This window comes from Camelus bactrianus, chromosome 15, assembly GCF_048773025.1.
Source record: "Camelus bactrianus isolate YW-2024 breed Bactrian camel chromosome 15, ASM4877302v1, whole genome shotgun sequence".
Lineage (NCBI taxonomy): Eukaryota > Metazoa > Chordata > Mammalia > Artiodactyla > Camelidae > Camelus > Camelus bactrianus.
Genome location: NC_133553.1, coordinates 19,335,725 through 19,357,361, shown reverse-complemented (window position 1 = coordinate 19,357,361; position 21,637 = coordinate 19,335,725). Strand labels below are relative to the sequence as shown.

Sequence of the window (21,637 nt, the reverse complement as noted above, 5' to 3'; positions counted from 1 at the left end):
GTTTGTGTCTGCTGGGTCTGCCCCAGAGCATCTGATACAGTAGGTCTCCGATGCATTTCTAACAAGTTCCTGCATGTTGTTGACACCACTGGTCCAGCGACCAAGCTTTGACAGCTACTCCACTAGTCCAACCTGTCATTTTGTGGGAAGAGAAACAGACCCAGAGAAGGGGAACGACTAGAATCCATGCCTCCAGGCTGACTCCCAGCTTGGTGCCCACCACCATCCAAGGCCCCCTGGATGGATACCACTGTCCTGAGAACATCCCTAGGAGAAAGCCCATGGAGGCCAGTGTGGGCCATGACAACAACACAAAGTACCTCCCGGCCTGGGCGGGCAGGCTTCCAAGGATCCCCGGGGTCATCCAGGCTGTCTGCCTGGCTGACTGCCTGTCCCTGGACATGCTGCCAGCCTGGCTTCCCCAGTGACCCAGTGTGGTGCTGGCACCAGCCCAAACAGGCAGCAGGGCCAGCAGCATGGCTGCTCAAAGTGCTGGCAGAATGACCAGTGGAGAAGCATCTCACGGGGGGGCTTGCATGGGCCCTGCAGGGCCTAAGCTGGGACCTGCGGGGTGCCTATTCCTCACTCCTGCCCTCTGGGGAGCGCCAGGCTGCACCTCCGGTGGGCTGCATCGCCCCTGTGCTCCCAAGCTGGCCAGCCCCCTGAACCAGAGGGAGTCACCCAGCTTCCCTGGTCCAGCTGCTTCCCGGGCCCCAGGGGACTCCTGGGCAGTGGCTCCTGCTGTCTGTGGGTCCCCCTCTTCCTCGAAGCCCCTTGTCTTCCCCATGAAGCACCCCCCAGGTGCAATTAGTGCCCCTCCCTCCTCAGTGTCCCCACGTGGCCTCTCTTCAGTCACATTTGCTCTGTTTACCACTTCCCACCTGTCTTTACCCGGAACTGCGAGCTCTGACCTCAGATCAGGCCCATGTTGATAGGGCCAAAGAATGAATAAACAACTTAGCCAGGAGGAGTTTAGAAAATGCCCTATGCCCTGATTTGTCCGGAGCCCCTTCCCAGACACCTTTCTGGCTCCATGTGACTCAGAGATCCCTGCTGGGTCCCTTGGGTCATCTGTGGGCTGCCACCCCAGTGTAGTCTCTGAGAGATGTAACTGCTCAGGGCTCCCAATTTAGGAATTGCCTTCACTGCCTTGCTCCCTCCCTCCTCTCTCCCTCCGCAGGGACACCGGAAGGTGGGAGCCTCGTCCCGAGGAACGATGCCTCTGCTGGTGTTAGCCACTGTGGGAGCCTCGCAGAGACTGGGGGCAGGAAGGCAGGAGGAGTTGGCCCCTGTGCTTAGCTCCCTGAGGCAGGTATGGACAACAATAGCCCAGGTTTTGCTGTTTCTGTTGCAACGCAAGCAAGTTCATGATGAACCCTGCTGCTCTGCCAGCCACCAGGGAGAGAGGGCTGTGACACAGTTCCTGCCCTTGTGGACTTTGCTTACTACCTGTGTGACCTTGGACAGGTTGCTTAACCTCTCTGAGTCCCAGTTTCCTTTTCTGTAAAATTCACATGGTAAAAAGAACTACTTCTAGGAATGTCATGGGAGTTAAATGAGGTGATGCTCATACGAATACCTGTCCAAGGTGCCTGCCTCATCACTACTCATAAATGATGACTAAAGAAGCTCTCCTGTGATAGGGAGGCTCCCAAGGAAAGTAATGATAATGATATAGTTTGTATAGTTTGATAAATGCAACAACAGAGGAAAGCACCGCCGGCTAGTGGAAATACCGGGGCTGGGGGAGCTGTCTTAGCCGCTTAGCTGCTAAGCTGGACGAAGGAGAGTCGAGGAGGGTCTTAAAGAGGAAATAATAAGAATGCATTGTAAATAAGCAAATGGGAGAGAAGAGACAATTCTCCCCCAGGAGGAATTCCAAATAATATATGGAGATACCCGCTCCAGGGAGTGGAGCCTAAGTCTTCACACCCTGAGTGTGAACTGGACGTAGTGACTCACTTCTGACAAAGTCTGGGAAGGGAAAAGAGTATCTTCATGCTGGAGAAAGCTTGCAGACACCATCAGGTGGCAGGGGCTAACTCGCCAGTGGTAAGGGGTATGGACAGTGAGGTGAGGTGAGGTGGGTGAGGCGAGGAGGCCACTTCCCCTCGGTGTCTTCTCTTCTTGATTCCATAACCCCAGCCTAACCATGAGCAGCGTCAGACAGATGCAAATCAAAGGACACTCTACAAAACGCCTCCCCAGGACTTCTCAAAGGGGTCAAGGTCATGACAATCGAAGAGAGAGTAGGGAATCACAGATGTGAGGAGACTAAGGAGCATGAAGGCTAAATGCACCGTGGAACCCGGGATGGGATCTGGAAGTACTGGAAGAGCATTTGTGGGAAAACCAGTGAAATCTGATTAAAGTCTGCAGTTGCGTCTGTAGTATTGTCCCAGTGTTGATGTCTAAGTGTTGACAAAAGGACCATGGTTATATAAGAGGTTCAGCTTGGAGGAAGCTGGGTGGAGGGTATGCCAGAACTCTCTGTACTATCTGCAGCTCCTTGGTTGAATCTCCTGCAACTACTAGTGAATCTAAAATTATTACAAAGTAAAAAAAAAAATTTTAATAGCTCACTGTAAGAGGTGGACAGAGCAGGTTTTCCAGGTAGCACCTGTGTGCGGGCACCGTGAGCACGTGGATGAGGGAGCAGTAACGCAAACCGAGTGGGCTGGGGGGAAGGCGTGGAGTTTGGGAAAACCGTGAGTGTGGCTGCATCCGAGTCAGAGGGAGTCCTGGGAGCCTGGAGGAGGGTTTGCTACAGGGAAGGTTCTGTCAAGACATGCTGAGGAGTTGGGTTTCCAGGAATGGGGATGCGTTGCTCCAGGCAGAGCCGATACCCTGACTCTCAGGGAAACCCCATGCCTGATTTGCCCAATCAACAAACCTCTCCAGCCACAGTAATGTCCACGGCTATTCCCAAGTCCCTCAGCCCATTGAGCCCTCCTGTCCCTTATGACTTAAATAAAATAGCTTCAAGCATTCATGTGCTGCCCTCATCCAACTGGAAATCTGCATCCTTCCCGGTATCATCAGGGATTCCCCTTAGGGAAGGACATATTCCCCCGTCACCTCCAGCTCCCAGACCTCCTTGTGCCGATTTCTCCTCCTCTCCTCACCTCCTCGGCATGGACTCCCCTTGGACGAGCCCCACTCCTTCACGGCCAAGTGTGTGGACACCTTGACTGAAAGCCACACTGAAGGAGGGGGTATAAGTGATAGCAACATGAAACATAACATTCCTGTCGTAAAAGCCGGAGTTCTCTGTCCTCCAGTAATTGTTCTCCAAGCAGTGCCCCCCACTTCCCTCCTCCCCGGCTCCCTCAGCCCCTGAGTGGGGACTTAGTTACCTCTGTCCCTCTCTGACCTCATGGTGTCCAGGCCCTGGGGTCTCTGTCTCTACAACTAGTGGCCCACGTGTAGGTGATTCTCCTCCAGGAATAGCTCCGCAGCCGGCTCTGGGGCGGGCCACATTTTTTTCCCTCTGTACCAGCACTGAGTAGAAAATGTATCAGGGTTGTAATATATACAGAGACTGTCCTCCAAGGAGTGAGCTCCCCAACTTGAGATGCACCCAAGCCAGGCAAGGCAGAAATCCATCACTAGTGTGGAGTGACTCCTGCCAAGGGTGGGCTGGCTGCCAGGGCCCCAGTCTTGACATTCTGGGAGCTCAGGGCCACACTGTCTCCACAGCCTTGGGCAGTTCCTGCCAGGACCCCACGGTGCCTCCAGACTGCATTACTGCACTTGGCAGCCCGTTCTCCCACGGAGCAGCCGTCTCCTCACCAGGAACTTCCTTAGCTCTTGCCTAGGTTGGCCAAGCTCTCTGCCCAAAAACCAGGTACAAGTCCTCATGATGCAGGCTTGGCTTGGTACCCCACTATTCCAGCATGTACACCAACCCAGTAAGCGCAGAGCCTGCCAGGGGATCGTTCTGAAGGTCATGGCTCCACATCAAGGATCTACCGAGACGGCAGCCTCACGGGCTGGCCAAGAGCCCGGGGAGGGACACCCTAATTCCTCTTCTTCAGTGAATGCTCATTGTCTTTTCTTGTCCATATTCATCAGCAGCGTAGTTCTCCCATCCTCTCTGGCACTGGGAAGCCGCTTTGACCGGCCCACGCAGGGGTTAACCTCAGGGAAGTGAGGCCTCAGCAGGAAATCCTAACTCATTACGCCAGCCTCCCTCCAGGGCCTCCTCGCACTCCCACTTCCGGACTACATGCAGCTCGTCCGTCCACTCACTTCCTCCTCCTGGGCTCGTTTACGGGGGCTTCCTGAGGCCTCGAGCTCTCCAGGCACCTGGATACCCCAGCATTTGGGCTCAAGAGGAGGCCTGAGAAGTTGTGGTGGCTCTTAGGTAAAGTGGCCCCTCACCCCCTGGAAAGACCGCTTCCCAGTAGCGGGGCCCCTGGCCTGGGCAGCGATTACAGACCCAGGGAGGCCTGACTCCCCGCCGGGTGGGAACCTTTGACCTCTGATTTGTCTGCCGTCAAGGCCTGACCCTAGATCTTGGGCCACCTGAGTTAAGAGCTGGCACACATGGGCCGTGGTGACAATCTCTTGCACACATATTCACAAAGCACTTTTTCCTTCGTTACCTCCTTGTGATCACCCAGACAGGGACCACTTATCTCCATGGGAGATCAGCCTCTACAGCGCTAAAATGAGAGGAATAAATACGTCCCTAGGTGAGCTGTTTTAAGAATTAGAGGTGATGATCCCCAAAAGATGACCGTGAGAGGCAATCCAGTTGTCCCCACCCAGAGCAGGTAGATTTTGGCTTGGCTGGGCCCAACCTTTCTCTCATGTCAGAAGCAGTTTGTGTGTGATGTCAGCGTGGGGGTGCTTTTAATTCTATGCCCGAGGAAGAAGGGGACAGCTGGGAACGTCACACTGGGACCACGTCCATCACCCCAGATGTGGGACCCAGAGAAACCTTGACGGGGGCAGGGGCTGGAGGTCGGGGGCACGGGGAGGCACCTCCGGAACTCTGGTGTAGGAAGCGATGCTGCTGAATTTGCAGCCCCAGGCTGGCAGGCCGGCCTCAGCTGGGGTGGTCCCAGGGCGCTCTTGGAGAGCACCCCGGCATGCAGCCAGGCCTTGGAGCATTTTCAGACACACACTCACACTTCACTGCTCAGCCGTTTCAGAGGAGAGCTTGGAGACCATTCAAGTTCCCAACCCTCCTGTTTCCTGGCTCTGTTCACAAAGCTCTGGGCGGAGAAGGAAGGGAGCGTCCGCAGGCCCAGCGCATTCCTCTGGGTTGGGTAGGAGTTCTGGAAGGTCCTTGTCCCACAGGGCCCACCGAGGAGGGCTTTGTCTGGTACCCACACGCAGGAAGCTCCCACCCTGGGGGTGGGCCTAGCCTGTTGCCCCTGCAGACAGACACACCTAGGCTGATGGCCTCAGCAGCCACTGGGGAGGGGGGCAGTGGTCATGGTCAGGCAGGCTCATTTCTGTCTCAGCCTCAGTTTCCCCTTGTGGGGTATTAGTATGGTGGCAGTGGACTGACAGAAATGCAGATAAAATAGCCCAACCAGCCTCTCTAGATTACAACAAATGACTGTTGGACTCCAGATGCTCTGGCTGTCTGGATCAGAGAGTGGGGTTGGGGAGAATTGGTTCCCAAGATTGTCCCATTCAAGTGTAGATCCCACTCCTCATTTAGAGGACATGAAAGGGTTGAATGACCCCATCCCCATCCAGAAAGTGGACATGTTATTCATTAATTCCTTTCAACAAACCCCTGCTGACAGAGCTGGTCCCAGGACTGTGGACACAGTGAGCTTTTGCTGCCCTCCCAGAGGACACAGTCTGGGGAAGGACAGTTGACCTGGCACTAGGCACCGGGCCAGAGGGACTGCATGGGGAGGAGGGGGCCCTGGGCAGACAGGCACTTCATTGGAGGGTCAGAACCCTGCCTCTTGGCCATGTTTGGGCTGAGCTTCAAGGAAGAAAGGAAAAAGGAAGAGAAAAAGAGAGAGAGAGAGAGAGAGAGAGAGTGTGTGTGTGTGTGTGTGTGTGTTGGTATGGTTGGGGTGGTGCAGAGATCTGGAAGAAAATGCATGGATCATGAAAGCCTGGAGCATGGGGGAGTGTGGACAACCAGTCTCTGTTTCCACACACAGATAAGTGGGAGGTGGGGCCAAGGCCTATTTGCAAGGCTAGATTATCAAGGGCCTTGCGGGCCATGCTAAAGGGTTTGCATTTTATTCTGAGAATCCAGAATAAGCGTTGATAGGATCTAGGGGAATGGGCAGTCACATTGCATTTGAGGACCAGGCCTCTGACCATGACAGCAGGTTGGCAGCTGTAAGGCTGAGGGCTTGGAGACCAGTGTGTAGGCAGCTGCAGTCATTCCCTGCTGCAGAGAAAAAAATGGGGATGTCAGCTTTCTCTGCTGTGTGACAAATTACCACAAACTTAGAGGCTTAAACCAACATACATTTATTATCTCAGTTTCCATGAGATACGAAAAGAGGAGTCTGGACTTGGCTTAGCTGGGTCTGGGTCTCATGAATCTGCAGACCAGGCAGCATTTGGGCTGTGTTCTTATGTGGAGGCTCAAGTGGAGAAGAATCTGCTTCTGTGATCTCAGGTTGTTGGCAGAATTCCTTCCCGTGGGGCTCCGTGACCAAGGGCCAGACCTCTCACTGGCTGTCAGCTGGAGGCCATATTTCCTTGCCACAGGCCCTCTCCTTAGACAGCACAACGTGGCAGCCCATTTCCTCCGTGCCAGCAGGAGAGATGCGCTCGCCAGTCAGCCAAGGCAGAGCCTTATATGACACAATGTGGTCATGGGAGGGGCTTCACCTTTGGCATATCCCGCTGGCTAGAAGCAAGACACAGGTGCCATCCACACTCAAGGGGAGAGGCTCATACGAGGCATAACACCAGGGTGGGAGATCATCAGGCCATCTTACGGGCCCCCTTCTGTTTCTTTGTATTCGCACCCTTCACTATCTCTCAAAACCTAAAAAGGAGAGCTCATATACAAACCCACACGCATAGCTGGGTGGGGGCCTGGAGCGCTCCTCCCTCCCCTCCAAGTATCCTGGGGGAGTTTAGAGGCTGCAATGAAGTTGCACAAAACTCTTCTCTCACACATCGATTCCCCTCCAGGAATTTACCTGAGTGCCAAAAGGCCTCATCAGAAAAATGTGACCAAGATCTAACCAGCCCCTCTCCCAGCAAGGGGCCCACATCAGCCAGTCATAATTCTGCATTCTTCGGGTCACAGGAGTTGGTTAAAGGGGGGCATGTGACATGGGCAGACCAATGGGGCTTCTTCCAGGACTTGCACCGGGGCTGGCCAGAATGACAGTCTCTTCCTTTCCAGGGCTGCTGTGAGGATGTGCCAGGGCCATGGGTCTGTCCCCGTGTTGGGACCCTTTCAGCACCAGGAGAGACTGAGGCCAAAACAGAGGAGCAGAGCAGGTATAATTAGTGCCCTAATGACTCACTGAAGCCTGGATGTCAGCAGACTTCCTAACTGTGTGAGCAGGTAAATTCTGTCTCTTTTTTTTTTTTTTTTTCCCTTTAGTTGAGAAGGATTTCTGACCCTTGTAACTGAAAAAGTGTCCCAGAATTAAAGCTCTTTAATGTCCCAAGTATCTACCGCTGTGGTCCAGCTCAGGGCAAGGGGAGTTGAGCCCGGAACCTTCTCTGAGGAACTTCCCGAGAGACCGCTGACAAGTGACTAGGAGGCTGGACCTCCTTCACCCTGGGAAGCTGCCAGCACATTGTGGGAAAGGCTGGCATTCCCATTCGGGAAGTGAGTGGAGGCTTGGGACCACGCTCTTCAGCAATTTTTTTTAGAAACCAGCTTTAAGATATAATTTCTGCTCGATGAGCTACATCCACTTAAAGCATACAACTCATGAATAGTGATGAATGTAAATACCGTGAAACCACCACCGTATTCAAGACACAGGACACTTCATCACTCCCAAGCTTTCCTGTGCTCCTTTGCAGGGAATTCCTCCCTGTCTGGGCCGCTGGCAACCACTGGTCTGCCTTTTGCCACTGTAGGAGTTCATGTAAATGGAACCACATGAGATGTACTCTTTCATGTACGGTTCCTTTTGCTGAGCACAATATTTCTGATATTCACCATGTGGGTGAATGTATCAGTAGTTTGGGCTTTTTGGTTTTTTGCTGAATAGTGTACCATTGTATGGCTGTCCCACATTTTATTTATCCATTCACATTTGGGTTGTTTCCAGGTTTTGGTGTTTAGGAATAAAGCTTTTAGGAAGATCATGTCCCAGTCTTTATGTGGATGTATGCTCTCATTTTTCTTGGGTAATACCTAAGAATGGAATTGCTGGGCCATATGGCAAATGTCCATTTACCTTTATAAGAATCTGCCAAGCTGTTTTTCCACAGTGTTTCCACCATTTTGCACTCCCAGCAACAACGTATGAAAACCTCAGTTGCTCGGCCAGTTCACCAACATGTGACATTGTCAGACTTGTTAGTTCTAGCTGTCTAATGGGACGGAAGTCACATATTACTGTGGTTTTGATGTGTGTTTCCCTGATGTTAGCGATCCTGAGTTTCTCTTCGTGTGTTTATTGGCCTTGGTGTGCCTTCTTTTGTGACGTGTCTGCTTGAATCTTGCCAATTTGTTTTTGGTTGAGTTGTCAGAACCCTATTCTCAGTGTCAAAGCCACCTCCTGTATGGTCCCACGCTGAGGAGGCTGACAAACTGATTGTGTCTGTGTGCACACACATGCGCACATGCACACCCCCGTCCAATTCTTTCCAACAACATGAGAGGAGGCTGACTCCCATTTCAGCCTCATTTCCGCTGTCCCGTGAAAGGACGTGCACAGGGCAGATAAAACCTCCTCCATTTTATGGTTGGAGAACCTGAAGCCAGACCGACCAAGCCCATGATGTCAGTGACACAAACCTGAGTTTCTAAGCTTTAGGGCACTGACCCTCTGAGACACCTTTAGTGGCCGTCCTTCAGAGAAGTCTTGTCACTGACAAGGTTCTTGAAATGCTAATGCACGCCCTGCAGCTACTCTCAGTGTTAACCAAACGTCAGGCTGGAAGGAGGGACCCACCTCCCTCCTCTTCACCCCAGTGCCTCTGCCCCCAGGCCAGCCTGGGGGCATCTCCACCGCTTTTCTTTCCTCCTGCCTCAGCACCTGGCAGAGCCCTTTTCCCGCAGCACTTCTGCAAGCCCTCCCTCTTTCCCTCCAGGTTCAAGTCCTCCCAGATGCTCTCTGGGTGCCGTCCTCTGCCCCTCTGCACCTCGGAGAGCTGGCTCCTCTGCTGGACCCGTCCACACCCAACGAGCTAGTGCAGGGCCAGCCTTGCACCTGCGTTTCCCTCTCAATGTCCCCTCTCTTCCCTCCAGACCTCTCAACCTCCCTGCTCTCTGTTTAAGGTGAGAGGCCAGTCAGCTCTGGGCCGATGGCCGCGGGGAGAACCTGGTAGGGCCGCACACGGTTGTAGCTCGGAGCCTTTCCCAGGCTCTGGATTCCAAAAGCCCAAGCCCTCCCTCAAGGGAGGAGAAAGGGTTCGGGTCACAAAGTGTTCATGGAGATAAAGCTTTTCTACAGCACCATCTGCGGCACAACCCTGGGGCCACAGATCCCATCGGGTACCCGTGGGGACGGTCCCCTGGCGCTGTGCTCCTCAGAGGCCTGCTTCACCCCCAGAGCGAGAAGAGGCGCCCCTGCCTCAGCTGAGGGGCTGGGACTAGGGTCTTGCAATATTGAGGGCCACACTCATGATACAAGGGTTCTGAGCTCCCCAGTGTATCAGGCAGGGCCCACCAGGGAGAACCAGTAGGGTATGTATGTTTGTGTATATGTAGCCGTACTTAGATATGTGTGTGGATGTGTATTTCTGTGTGGTTGTGTGTGTGTCCACAGATGTGCATAGATGTGTGCATGTGTTTGTATACTGCAGAGTCCAATCCTGCCAATAAGTCTCTTTATGGATATATATATATATGAGATTTATACATAATATTTATGTAATATATTAATTATATTAATACTTAATATTATTACATACTATTTATATAATATTCTAGTATTTAATATATTATATAACATCTATATACTATATTAATTATATTAATATCTAATATATAATATTTATATAATATACTTAATATATAATACAGTTAATGTTATTAACTCTATTATAGAAAGAATATTAAAATATATAAATAACATTTACTTATTATATTATAACACTTATTATATTATAATATTTATTATACAAATAATATTTAAAGATAAATATATAGGGAGCTATTTATTACAAGGAATTGACTTGCACAGTTGGTGGTGCTGGTTAGGCAAGTCAGAAATCCACAGGGCAGGTGGCAGGCGGGACCCTCTCGGGCAGGACTGCGACTCCAGCCACAGGCAGAGTTTCTTCTTCAAGGAGATTTCAGCTCTGCTCTGAGGGCATTTCATTGGTTGGATGAGACCCACCCACATTACTGAGGGTGATCTCCTTTACTTAGTGTCACCTGACTGCAGACATTAACCACGTGGACAAAGTCCCTTCACAGCAACCCCTTGGATCAGTGTTGATTGAATACCTGGTGATGAGAGCCTGGCCAAGCTGACACGTAAAACTCACCATCACACCCAGGGGCCAAGGGCCACTGAGGTCCTGGTGGCGAGGGGCAAGGAGCAGAGTCTGAACCTTGGTGACCATGGCTTTGCAGCATCACCAGCCTCACCCAGACCGTTGCCCTGGTTCTGCCCTCGCTGCTCTGGCCCCTCCCCTTTTGGCTGCCCTGTCTGTGTGTGGTGGAGTGGTGGTCTGGAGCCGCAGAGTGGGCTCTCTAGTCCCCAGGGCTTCATACAGTGCGTGCTCTCTGTTCCTCCGTGGCTCAGGACTCAGGTGAAGGACTCCCCATCTAGCCCAGGGGCTGAGCTAATGGGTGGTGCTCAGATCCTGTCTCCTCCAACCAACCCTTGCCCCATGGCCTTAAGGGCAATGCCTTAGCCTGGTACACACAGCCTGGCTGCCACCTTCCCTGGTCTTCTCCTGCCCAGACGGGAGAAGAGCAGCTCCAGTCCTTGAGCTGAGTGCTCTGCTTCTACACCGCAAAGGAAGAGCAGAGGAGGCGGGTGGAGGAGGCAGGTGGTGGCGGGTGGAGGAGGCAGGTGTTGGCAGGTGGAGAAGGCAGGTGGAGTGTGTGACTCCAAGTTCTTTCCTCCCACCTGCTGCCCTGAAGGTTAATGCCTATAGAAAAAAATGCTTCTAGTCCCACAGGTCACCTGCCTGGAGGTCATTCACCTCCAATCTCTGCAGAATGTCACGTGCTGGGGAGGAGAGCTGTGGGGTTCCAGGGCCCGCTCACACCGCTGACTGTGCACACGTTAAAACAGTGCAGATCAGCCCCACCCTCGCCCAGAGAGCTGCTTGTTAAACACTTACCAGCCCATCACTGGAGAGACCCGGGGAAGGCTGGCGTGCGGGGGCAGGGGGGTTAGTTATCTATTATTGAGTAACCATCTCCCCAAACGTAGTGACTTAAAATGACAGTGATTTATTACTTCTCATGATTCTGTGGGTTGAGGAGGTGGCTGCTCTGCTTCATGTGGTGTTGGCTGAGGTCACTCTGGCAGCTGCGCTCAGGCCTTTCTCTCCGGCAGGATAGCCTGACTTCCTTCTAGCATGGTGGCCGGGTTCCAGGACGGCAGGAAAGCAGAGCCTGCCAGGTCTCTTGAGGTCTAGGCCTGGGACTGGCACAGCATCACTTCCAGCACATTCTGTTGGCCAAGCAAGCCACAAGGGCTGTCCACATTTGGTGTGGGAGAGGACCCAGAAGATCATGGACACAGGAGGTGTGGTTCCCTGGGGGCCCCCAATGTAACAGCCGACCACAGGAGATGAGAAAAGCAGACCTCAGCCACAAGGGGGAGTAGGGTTTCTAAACACTACACCTCGCAGCACCAGCTGGTGTCCTGAATGACCTTGCTCCACAGCACAAGGTATGAGGGCGTTGCACCCGTCACCTCACTGGATGCTCACAGTAGCCCTGGAAGACTGGTGGGACCAGCCCCTGCTTACAGATGACAGAGCTGCAGCTCAGAAGGGTTCAGACATTTGCTCCTGGTCTCAGCTTCTCCAGAGCCGAAGCTGGCACCTGCTGGTCTGGGAGGTTGCGGAAGAAGTTCCTGCTCCAGGTGCCCATTAGATGCTGTGGTTCTGGGACTCTGGCTCTCTGAAGGGGTGACAGCCATCCTGAGGGTTTTCTCTGGTTTAGAGGAAGGGGAAACTCTCATGGCAGAGAGGGAGAGCAAACTCCACTTCCCCCAAGTCAAATATCGGTTTCCCACCTCCTGTTCTTGGACTGTTTGCTCAGAAGGGGTTGGCCTCTAGCTAATGTGTCTGCCTCGCTGTGGTCACAGCACAGCAGTGAGTGGAGTGGAGTGAGGTCCCTGACTGTGTGGGTCTGCTGGGGGCCCAGCGCCTCAGCATCCTGGCTCAGCCATCCAGACCCCCAGGGGCCGTAATCCCGAGAGACAGGCACTGCGTCCTTGGAAAGCCACCCGCTCCACCTGGATCTCAGGTTCCCTAACCTTCAAATGAGAAATTGAACTTACGGGTCTCTGAGAGCCGTCCCATCTCCACTCCAGGTGTTGGAGCCACATGTCCACCTATACTTGGCCAAGTCTTGGCTCCTGGAGAGTCTCTTGGGCTTTTGTCCCTGACTCTGGATAATCCTTTTTTACGAAAGTGTGGTCACAATGGATGCAACAGGGGTAACTGGGTAACTGCCCTGTGCTAGGCACTGAGGACAGGAAGGTGGATAGGACCCAATTCATGGGGGAGAAGGCATGAAAACACATATCACAACGTAAGAGAGTAAGTATGGAACGAGAAAAGTCATTTGGTGATACGCATCAGGAATCCGTAAATGTTTATATCTTTTGAGCCAATCATTCCACTCCTGGGAATCTAACTTGAGGGACTAATCAGAAACAGGGGAGAACAAAATACTTATTGCAGCATTAAGTAGAACTTGAAAGTAACCTAAATATTTTACAGAAAACTGGTTAATTGGACCATGTCATAGACACTTAATAAATATTTCACAGCCATCAAAACTGGATGTGACAATGAATTTTCAGAAAATGCTTTTTGAAATTACATTAACTGAAAAATGCAAAACAGAATTGAAGAGCTAGGGTTTGAGCTACATTTAGGAGAAAATGAAAAGAGAATACAAAAAGAAGAAATTTACCACAACACTGACAGCAATCACATTTGGGTAATGGGATGAGTTTATGGGTGATTTAAAAAACTATTTTCTGTCTATTTTTTTTAAGTTTAATTATTTTTTCCCAGTTTTATTGAGGTGTAATTGACATCCAACCATCTTTTAAAGCTCAATTCAAAAGGAATTTCCTCCATGAAGCCTTCATAATTCCCGCGGGTAGATGTGGTCTCTCACCCTCTGGCCCCCAGAACATGGGTTGTGCTTCTCTCATGACATCTCCCATCTGCGCTGTGCTCATGTCTGTCTTCATCCAAGCTGAGCTTCTCAAGGATGCGGCTGTGTAGCCCACATCACTGGGTATCAGTGCCTGGCTCCAGGCCTGTCCACACTGTGCACTTACTGGCCCTCTTGATCTACTTGGGTTCTGGTTGGCTCATATGCCTGTGGTTCTCTTTGTTTTGCTTCCAAGGACTCCTTTTTAATATGAGCATTTTTCAATGGCAACTATACCATCTATCATGGGGAAAGTACATAAAGGAAAAAAGTGTCCCCTCTTTGCTCCACGAATTCACAGGGCTCCTCATTGTCTAACCCTTCTGGTTATGGTTCATGTTTCCCTGACTTATCACACGTCTAATCATTTTTGGTTGGATGTTTGACGTTGTTCACTACATTGCTGAGAGTTTGAATCATGTTGTCTTCCTTTAAAGATTACCGACTTTTGTTTTGACAACTAGCTACATTTTTTTTTTTCACAGCAGCTTTATCCCATCAAGACCTGTTTTTAGGCTTTGTGTGAACAGGTCTAGGGCCGCCCTTACTCCAGGGCCAGTGTCCTTTTACATTGGAAATGCTGTCTTTTCGAAAGGACTGAAACCAGAACAGTGGTCACCAAGAGCCAGTGGCAGGTGAGAAAATGATAGTCACAGGGCACAGGGAATGTTTTTGGGTGACAGAAGTGTTTTATATCTTGATTATGGTGTGATTACACGACTGTATGAATTTGTCAAAACTCAGAACTGTATAGCTAAAAGTGGTGAATTTTTACTGTATGTAGATAATACCTCACTAACCTAACTTTTAAAAGAGGGTGGCTTTTCTGAGGTCACAACTGAATGCCTGGTGTGTTTGGCAAGGTCTCGTCACTCTGGCTGTCAGAACTCCAATGTCCCATTATGGGGTGTCCCCAGAATCTCCCTTCAGCCCACAGCTCCCGGGTGGCTCTGATGATCACCCTGCAGGAGTGCAGCTTAGCATTTGCTCAAAAACCCAAGGGGATTCCTGTGCAACTTTGCGGGGCTCCTCCTCTGCATAATTCTTGGCTCAATTCTCTTCTCTGTTCTTCTGGAACCCCATAAATTCCAGCCACCTCAGCTGCCCTGAACTCCAGCCTCTGTTTTCTTTGTCCAGTGAGATCACTGTTCTCTGGGCCTCACTTCCTGTGTGTGATTTAGAAAGTGTCGGGGCTGCCCCCAGGCAGAAATGCCGGAATAAATGTGGAGCTGCCCTCATATGTGTCCTTCTCTAGGGACCACAGCCCTGCAGTGTCATCCAGCGCCTGAAAACAGTTGCTTCATGTAATCTGCCCAGTTTTCTAACTGGGACTGGAAGGCAGGGAACAGCCCAGGCAGGAGTTGGGCAGGTGCAGGCAGACTAGAGCTTGCCTGGCGTTCCAGGAGCCTGGCCTGGAAAAGGCACAGACCTAAGGACCTGGAGGCGGCCCAGGGGTCTGCAGGTGGCCCAGCGGATGCCACTTCTCGGGTTGCCAGCCGAGTCGCCCGACCCTCCCAGGAGCACTTTCTCAGCTCTGGGTGCCTCTGTCCAGCAGTCATCAAGTGGTCTAGGAGAGTCCTTGGTCAGGTCTGATAGGACAGCAAGCTGGAGGAACTTTACAAAAGCAGAAGATGGGGGAAGCATCCGATGGCCTCAGGCTTCCATCCCTCTCATGAGCCTGTTGCCTTCATGAGAGGCTGGGGTGCAGCCAAGCTGACCTCCCCACATTCCTGCCCGACCAGGAGCCGTAAGGTGCTGGACGTGGGAAGTGGTTTCTCCTGCCCCTCAGGCAGGTGTGAGAGGGTTGGGGCCCTTAGCCCTCCTGCCTCCCCAACTCTGTGCTTCAGGGTCCAGGTGGGGTGTGGGGCTGGGGTCACCAGGCCTGGTCTGTCTGGCCCCTGTTTACCTCTCTGTGCCTTGGTTTCTCCATCCGCTCCTCGGGCTCTGGCTCAGGCAGACATGCGCTCACACCTAGGCCCTGTCACTCTATCATGACTCTCCGGAAAAGCCCTGTGTCCCCGTGTTGTCACAAGTCTGATGGCAGGAAAAGAGTTGTGACTGTATGACTTGAGGACAGTGTCTGGAGAATGAGGGATGGGGTGGCCCTGTGGCGCTGTGACACTGGGCCAGGCGAGCTGAGATCCTGGGCCTAGGGTAGTGTGTGAGGGAACTAAAAGCCGGTGACAGAGGCTGGAGCCCCCAGGAGGGTCCCCTAGGGAGGACCACCGCAGTGTGGGAAGCATGAGAAAGTGGGTCACTGAGCCCTGCCCTCAGGATGGATGCCCATGGGGGCGGGACATCCAGGGGCCGGGTAGGAGCCTGATGGTGCCGGGGCACTGGGGCAGGTGCTGGGGCTGAGTTCCCTTTGGCCTCGCTGTGCAGAGTGTGGCCCTGTGGTCTGGCTCCGGCCGCGGGCCCCAGCCCTGCAGGCAGGTGACATGGCCCCCCTTGGGGGCCAGAAGTCCTCTCCTGCTCACAGGTGTGGCCTGCAGGCCCAGGCAAAAAGGGAGGAGGCAGGATGGACTAGGAGGCCCTGTGCCAGTGGCATGTGACTCCCGGAAACTTCAGGGGCCTGGACTTATCTGGAGGCCAGAGCTGGAAGTGGGGGAAAGGGTGTAGCGTCGCGCCAGCTGTGGCCGTGCGCCTGGGCCAGAGGGAGGAGGGTGGCCGGCTTCCAGCTGAGCCAGACATTCACAGTCCAGCCCCTGCCTGGCTGTCGGCCACACAGGGAAGGCTGCACAAAACTCATGGAGGCCTGGCCAGCATCTGCTCTTCCCGGGTGGGCGGGCAGGGGGTGGGGAGGCCCCGCTGCACCCACCTCCCCCTCCTGCCTCTGACCTGGGCTTCTCCGGGCTCAGACCAGGCTTCCCAACAGGAAGGCTTTCTGGATGGAGGGGTGGCGGGATAGCAGGTCTAGTGGGTGTGAGGCCCCTCAGGGCTGACTGTCCATCCCTCCGCACCAAGGACAGAGGCTGTTGGGGGAGAAACGGCCAGAAAGGAAAGAGGCAGGCAGGGGCTCAGTTTCAGACTTTCCTCCCTCAGCTAGTCCTGCCCACACCAGGCCACCGCGGGGACTGCGCAGTGTGTCCTCAGGGTGTAGACAGCTGGGAAACAGGTGTCTTGTGCAGGGGACCTATCTGTGCATCCTGCCCTTTCCACCCTACTGGACCTCACCCGAGATGCCCCTGAGCCTTCCTGACTGTCCACCAACGTGTGCCTCGTGCCGCCTCCTCAGGCCCCGTTGTTGAACACTTAGGTTGTCTCCAGATTCCTGCTGAGTTTGTTTCAAGCAGCAGATGTTTAAGCCAGGCTCCTGCTAAGTGCTTCCCAGGGCACCAAAGAGAATGAAGCCCAGTCCTGCTGCCCAGCTAGAGCCCACCTGCTCCTGACGGAGGCAGTTGTACGAATAGGATTCCAGTATGCAGGTGGCAGGGGGGCAGCGCCTGGACGGGGAGCAGGAGCAGGGCTGCAGGGGACAGAGGGCGGGTCTGGACCCGGCCTGGGGGCTTCTGGCTTAGCTGAGGGGTGATAGGCATCAGCTAGGGAAAGGGGAAGGGGCCAGTGGTGGGAGGGTGTCGGGGCCAGGTGAGCAGCAGGGGCGGGGCCCTGGGCTGCAGGACTGCTGGAGCAGGTCGGGGAAGGAGGCCCACGTCCACGGGGACCTGGCCGGTGGCCTCTGTCTTACTGGGACACAGCTTGCTGTCAGCTCTGGGTGCAGGTGGACTGGAGCTGTGGAGAAGGGAGGAAATTGTTTTCAGATGGTAAATTGACCCAGGTAATCGTTACAATTAAAAACCTTAATTGAGGTCTAATTTATACATAATAAACCTCATCTCTTCAAAGTGTACAGTTTTGATCAGTTTTGACTTTGCATTCACCCATAAACCTATGGTCACAATCAAGAAAACAAACATCTCCATCACCCCCAAAGGTCCCTTGTGCCCCTTTGTGACCCCCCCACCCTCCCTGGCCCCACCCCAACCAGGCGTCACTGACTTTCCCTGTCACTGGGGATTACTGGGCATGTTCTGGCTTTATGGGAATGAGGTCACAGCGTATGCATTTCTTTTCTGGGGGGAGGGCTGGTTTCTTTAACTTGGCATAATTTTTTTGAGATTCATCCATGTTTCCGGATGTGTCCATAGCTCTTTCTTTTTACTGCAGAGTAGCGTAGTATCCCACTGTGTTCTTCAGCTCCGAGGGGGCGTTGAAAACTAAAAACCCAGCAACCATCACAGGGGCCGGAGAGGAGTTGGAGCTCCTTCGAGGCCCCTTTCCCAGAGAACAGTTATTACTCGGCCTGACTGGTGGCTCCCTGGAAGACCCTGCTTGCAAGGCTGTCTTTATTTGACCCAACTCACAGCCCACCCAGTGCAAAAAACCTTTTCCCCAAGGGTATTTGCCAAGAATAGCTGGAAGAAATTATCCAATTTCATGGCTGCTTCAGGGGGTGGATAACAGCTGGGCAGACAAAGGCCAACTAAGAGACTTAAGAGGAAAAACTGGGCTGTGACAAGGCGTAGGTGCTTTGAAAGGCTCTGACACGCTCCCGGGAGCCTGAAAGGCCATGCACAGTCTAGGGCTATGTGCACACTTGGCAAGACCTGACGGGGCACCGAGCTCTCATCTCGGGCTGAGCTGGAGGCCAGGCCAGCAGGAGGTGAGGGCTAGGGCAGAGCTGTGAGCAGCCTGGCTGAGCAGGGACACTACGCCCCAGCACCTCCATGGAGCCCCTCTGCAAAGACCAGGAGATTCACTGGTTCCAGGTGTTTCAGGAAACCTGACCACTGGTCAAGCACTAAGCTAACTGAGCAGAGATTTGTGCCCACACCTAACTTGCAATGTCGACTCTACAGCATTAGTTTAAAAAAAATCACTGAACTAACCAACAACAGACCGTGGGGAAAGAGAAGAGTCAGATTTCCAGAGTAGCCACATTACATTATCTGAAGTTTCAGCCTCAACAAAAAAATCACAAGACATGCAAAGAAAAAAGTGTGGCTCATATTCAGATCAAAAAGCAAATTGATAGAAACTGTCCCTGAGGAATCCTAGATATTGAACTTAATAGACAGAGATTTAAATCAGTCATTTGAAATACAGTCACAGCTTTACAGGAAACCAGCCTAAAGAACTAAAAGCATGAGGATGGTGTCTCACCGGACAGCACCCCTGGGTGCTGGGGGCTGGCCTGGAGCCACGTGCATGTCTTCCCCACTGTCACCCTCTGAGAGCTGCCGGAGATGGAAAGCAGGGCTAGGGGCACAGATGCCCCTCAGTGCCCCCACCCAACCCGGAGGGAGAGGGAAGGGAAGCAGCTGGATGAGACCGAGGGGGCCGTCCTGCCCTCTTCTATTGAGCTGGGCATCCCCGGCTTGGAGGACAGACTGCACAAGAAGAAACATGGGAAAAGAGGAGTCAGCTCTTGGGAGCAAAGTGGAAACTGGAAGCGACAGGCCGTCTTCAGACAGCTGACGCCACGCGGCTCTGGGGAGGGCCGGGGGATGGCTGGCTCTGTCAGCTGCTGTGTGCTGTGGGGCAGGCGGATGAGCCTCTCTGAACCCGTTTGCTACTTTGTGAAGTGGAGATGATGACCCCTGCCCTCCCACCTCGAGAATCAAAGGCAGAACCGACTCTAAGGGCAGATTCCTCCTCTCCCTCGGCTTCTCCCCCAGGGCCCTCCTGGAGAGGAGCTACTGTCCCGCGGGCACGTCCACCCTCCCTCCTGCGCGGCCCCCAGGGCTTTTGCTCACTCTTATCACAGCCCGCATGCAGAGGTGGAGCGTGGGCGCCTGATAACGGGGCCATCCGAGCCAGCAGCCAGGCTCACTCGCACTCCACCTGCAGTGTCGGAGCAAGGAGGCCACTGCCTCACCGTGGTCCAGCAGGACATGGATGTGGGAGAGTGAGGCCAGGGGACAGTCCGAATGCTGGGGGCCGGGGAACTGCAGCAGAGACTGCTGACTGCCTCAGGTTGCAGGAGGCCGGGAGGGCTGTGTCCACCTGGACCACCCTACCTGCATGGCTGAGCCCGAGATCTGGGCAGACAGGCCACCCGGCGTGCCCACCTTGGGATAGGGTCACCTCCAGACACCACCCAGGAATGGGTAGCCAGGACAGGTGCCTCGTGCACCCCCAAAGGAGTACTCTTTGTTCTTGGCTTTAGATGCACAGTCGGGAGTGGAAGGCAGGCTGGGTTCTGGCTGGCACGCAGCCCATTCTCGGCACCTCAGACCTGAAGGAGAGCAAGTCTGTGCATTTGTGTGGGAACAAAATTTATGAGTATTAGGACTCTTTTTTTTTTAGAGCGGTTTTAGGTTTACAGCAAAATAGAGAGGGAAGTACAGAGATTTCCGCCTCCCCCCTCCCCCCCCCCACACATGCATGGCCTCCGCATTAGCGACATCCCTCACCAGGTTGGGACGTTGGTCACCACTGATGAGCCTCTATGCTACATCGTCATCACCCACAGTCCACAGTTGATGTTCGGGGTCACTGGTGTTGCACATTCCATGGGCTTGGACAACCATATAATGTCAACATGTATCCACCACACAGAGTATTTTCACTGTCCTAAAAATCCTGTTTTCCACCCATTCACCCCTCCCCCATGAACCCTGGCCACCACTGATCTTTTTACTTCCCCCATTGTTTTGCTCTTTCCAGAATGTCATATGGGTGAAATCATACACCTTTTCAGACTGAAATCTTTCAGTTAGTAATATGACTTTGATGTCTTTTCATGGCTTTGCAGCTCATTTTTTTCCAGCTCTGAATTGTACTTCATGGTCCAGATGGACCACAGCTGATTTACCCATTCACCCAGGTGAAGGACGTCTGGTTGCTCCCAAGTTTTGACAATTATGAACAGAGCTGCTATAAACATCCATGTGCAGGTTTTTGTGTGGACCTAAGTTTTCAGCTCCATTGGGTAAATACCCAGGAGCATAATTGCTAGATCACATATATGGTAAGAGTGTGATTTTTTAGGCAACCGCCAGACTGTCTTCCAAAGCGGCCAGAACATTTTGCATCCCCACCAGCAATGTCTAGGAGTTCCTGGTGCTCCACATCCTCACCGGCATTTGGCGCCATCAGTGTGGTGAATTTTGCCCACTCTGATGGGTGTGTGGTGGTGTGACGTGGTTGTTTTAATTTGCATTTCCTTGATGATGGATGCTGTCGGACATCTTTTGATGTGCTTATTTACCACCTGTGTGTCTTCTTCGGCAAGGTGTCTGTTAAGGTCTGGGGCCTATTTTTTCATTGGGTAGTTTGTTTTCTTATTATTGAGGTTTAAAAGTTCTTTGTGTATTTTGGATAGCAGTCCTTTAGCAGATGTGGTTTTTTTTTGCAAATATTTTCTCCCAGTCTGTAGCTTGTCTTTTGTCTTTCACGGAGTTGTAGTGTTTAATTTCAAAGAAATCCAGCTTGTCAGTTGCTTCTTTCATGGCTCATGCCTTTGGTGTTGTAGCTAAAACTTCATTGTCATACCCAAGGTCACCTTGGTTTTCGCCCATGTTATTGTCTAGGAATTTTATTGTGTTGTATTTTACATTTAGGGCTGTGATCCGCTTGGAGCTAATTTTTGTGAAGGCTTTAAAAGTCTAGACTCATTTTAGGGGAAAGCTTCTGTATCCATTTCAGTGGAGAAAATGTGAACTACATGCAGCTCTTTCCTGCCCTTCTGGAAGGTGGCCCAGGCAGCGCACTCTGCGTAATAAACTTCCTGGTGAGTTTTAAGTTCTGGGGACCAGAAGGGATCCTGCCTCATCCCTGCAGAGAGTTTACAGGGAGAGAGGCCTCTATTCTGGCCTAGATAACAGCCCAGCTAGAACCCTCAAGCATTTTCTCTTTCCATAATTTCCCTGGGCAGTGGTTGAGGTCTTGACTTACAGGAAGGAAGGAAGGAAGGAAGGAGGGGAGGGAAGGAAGAAGAAAAAGGAGGAAAGAAAAGAAGGAAGAAGGAAAGCCCTCAAAGGAAATAGGGAGTAAAAACAACTATCCTGCACTATTTTAATCTTTATTGTCTACGACTTTCCTAAGAATTAAGTGTGTGCTTTTTCCGTGAGGTCATGCGACAAGAGGAGAGATGATCAGATGTGACTGTAACTTGCTGTCCAGCCTCAGGAGGCCCCTGATCAC

General features: G+C 52.5%; 1 long non-coding RNA gene across 1 annotated transcript in view; it reads left to right on the top strand.

Annotated features, from left to right (window-relative positions):
• The first annotated feature begins 4,230 nt into the window (after window positions 1–4,230).
• LOC123619458 (uncharacterized) overlaps window positions 4,231–21,637 on the top strand; it is a 36,391-nt gene continuing 18,984 nt past the window's right edge. The window contains exons 1-2 of the long non-coding RNA XR_006728061.2: window positions 4,231–4,366; window positions 7,349–7,513. This is a non-coding gene — a long non-coding RNA (uncharacterized LOC123619458). The remainder of the gene's footprint in view (window positions 4,367–7,348; window positions 7,514–21,637) is intronic.